This window comes from Trichechus manatus, unplaced genomic scaffold, assembly GCF_000243295.1.
Source record: "Trichechus manatus latirostris isolate Lorelei unplaced genomic scaffold, TriManLat1.0 scaffold00046, whole genome shotgun sequence".
NCBI classification, from domain to species: domain Eukaryota; kingdom Metazoa; phylum Chordata; class Mammalia; order Sirenia; family Trichechidae; genus Trichechus; species Trichechus manatus.
Window position 1 is genome coordinate 10,832,902 of NW_004443982.1, and position 3,256 is coordinate 10,836,157.

Below are 3,256 nucleotides of genomic sequence, written 5' to 3' on the forward strand. Positions count from 1 at the left end.
TGATCCTATCCAGGACCACCTTGCATTTTTTAGTCATTATGTCTCCTTAGGTGCCTCTTGGCTGTGAACTTTCTTACACCTTCTTTGTTTTTGATGACCTTGACAGTTTAGAGTAGTACTGGTCAGGTATTTTGTAGAATGTTCTTCAGTTGAGGTATGTCTGTTTTTCTCATGATTGGACTGGGGTTAATGGATTTTTGAGACGAAGACCACAGAGGTAAAGTGCCATTCTCAGCACATCATATCAGGGGTACATACTATCAACATGATTTATCAAGGTTGACGTTAAACTTGGTCACCTGGCTGAGTTTGTGTTTGTCAGGTCTATCCACTGTAAAGTTACTCTTTTTTTCCCTCCCTTTACACACTATACTTTTGGAAGGAAGTCACTATGTGTAGCCCACATTTACTGAGTGGGAAGTTATGCTCCATTTCCTTGAGGGCAGTGTATCTACATAAATTATCTGAAATTCTTCTGCATGGGAGATTTATCCATTATCCTCCATTTATTTATTTATTTATTTTAGCTGAAATGACCTTATTTATTTATTTATTTGTATTGTACTTTAGGTGAAGGTTTACAGAAAAAATATTTTCTCATTAAACAGTCAGTACAAATATTGTTTTATGACATTGGTTAACACCCCACGACATGTCAACACGATCCATTCTCGGCCTTGGAGGACCTTTGTTTTTTTTTTTTTTGGTGAAAATATACATAGCCAAAGATATACTATTTCAAAAATTTCTACATGTACAATTCAGTGACATCAATTACGTTCTTCAAGTTGTTCTGCTATTCTCACTTCAGATGAAGGTTTACAGAACAAAATATTTTCTCATTAAATAGTACACATATTGCACTATGACAATGGTTAAGAACCTCACTACATGTCAACACTGTCCTTACTTAACCTTGGGTTCCCTATCACCAGCTTTCCTGTCCCCTTCTGCCTTCTAGTCCTTGTCCCTGGACTACTGTGCCTCATTACTCCCATTTGGTTTTATGGGGCTGTCCACTCCCTGGCTGAACGGTGAACCTCGGAAGTGACTTCACCACTGAGCTAAAAGGGTGTCTGGGGGCCAAACTCTGGGGGTTTCTCCTGTCTCTTTCAGGCCAGTAAATCTGGTCTTTTTTTGTGTGTGTTAGAATTTTGTTCTACCTCCTTCTCCAGCTCTGTCCAGAACCCTCTGTTGTGATCCCGGTCAGAGCAGTCAGTGGTGGTAGATGGGCACCATCTAGCTGTACTGGACTCAGTCAGGTGGAGGCCTTGGTAGCTGTAGTCCATTAGTCCTTTGGAGTATTCTTTTCCTTGTATCCTGTTCTCTTCATTCTCCCTTGCTCCCGAAGGGGTGAGACAAGTGGAGTATCTTAGATGGCTGCTCACAGGCTTTTAAGACCCCAGACACTACTCACCAATGTAGAACATTGTCTTAATAAACTGTGTTATGCCAATTGAGCTAGATGTTCCCCAAGACCATAGTCCCCACAGCCCTCGGCCCAGCAATTCAGTCCTTCAGGGAGTTTGGATATGTCTACGGAGCTTCCATGACCTTTCCTTGTACAAGTTGTGCTGGCTTCCCCAGTATTTTGTACTGTCGTACCCTTCACCAAAGTTACCACTTATCTATTGTCTATTTAGTATTTCTCCCCAACCCCTCCCATCCCTCATAACCAACAAAGATTGTTACTTTTTGTGTGTAAACTTTTTCATGAGTTTTTACAATAGAGGTCTCATACAATATTTGTCCTTTTGTGATTGACTTATTTCACTCAGCATAATGTCCTCCAGTTTCATCCATGTTATGAGATGCTTCACAGATTCATCATTGTTCTTATCGTTGCGTAGTATTCCATTGTGTGTATATACCATAGTTTATTTATTCATTCATCTGTTGATGGGCATCTAGGTTGTTTCCATCCTTTTGCTATTGTGAACAATGGTGCTATGAACATGGGTGTGCATATGTCTATTCATGTGACGGCTCTTATTTCTCTAGGATATATTCCTAGGAGTGGGATTGCTGGATCGTATGGTATTTCTATGTCTAGCTTTCTAAGGAAGCGCCATATCATTTTCCAAAATTGTTGTATCATTATGCATTCCCACCAGTAGTGCATAAGAGTTCCGATCTCACTGCAGCCTCTCCAACATTTGTTATTTCCAGAGTTTTTGATTCGTGCCAATAATGCCAGGGTGAGATGGTATCTCATTGTGGTTTTAATTTGCATTTCTCTAATGGCTACTGAAAGCGAGTATTTCCTCATGTGTCTGTTGACCACTTGAATGTCTTCTTTGGTGAAGTGTCTATTCATTTCCTTTGCCCATGTTTTAATAGGATTATTTGTCTTTTTGTTGTAGAGGTGTTGGATTTTCTTATAGATTACGGAGATTAGACCTTTATCTGACTTGTAATGCCCAAAAATTATTTCCCATTCTGTAGGTTCTCTTTTTACTCTTTTGGTGAAGTCTTTTGAAGACTATAGGTGTTTGATTTTTAGAAGATCCCAGTTATCTAGCTTATCTTCTGGAATTAGTGTGTTGATGGTTATGGTTTGTATCCTGTTAATGCCGTGTATGAGGGCCTGTAGCATTGGTCCTATTTTTTTCTTCTATGAACTTTATAGTTTTTGGCTTTATGTGTAGGTCTTTGATCCATGACCTTATTTATTTATTTTTTATTGTTGTAATCAAATGAAGTTTACATTTCAAGCTAGTCTCCCATACAAAATTTTTTTAAATACATTGTTATGAGACCCTAATTGCTCACCCCATTCTGCGACAGCACACTCCTCCTTTCCGCCCCTGATTCCCCATGACCATTTAACCAGCTCCTAACCCTCTCTGCCTTCCCCTCTCACCTCTGGACAGAAGCTGTCCCTTTTGTCTCTTGTATCTACTTGACTAAGAGGCACACTCTTCACGAGTATCACTTTATGACCCACAGTCCAGTCCAATCATTATCTGAAGAGTTGGCCTCGGAAATTGTTTTAGTTCTGGGCTGATAGAGAGTCCAGGGGCCACGCTTTCTGGGGCGCCTCCAGTCTGTCAGACCATTAAGTCCGATCGTCTTACTAAAATTGAATTCTGCACCTCATTCTTCTACTGCTCCATCAGGGACCTGCTGTTGTGTTCCCTGTCAGGGCAGTCATTGATGGTAGCCAGGCACCATCTAGTTCTTCTGGTCTCAGGCTGATGAAGTCTCTGGTTTATGTGGCCCATTCTGTCTCTGGGGATAATACTTTCCTTGTGTC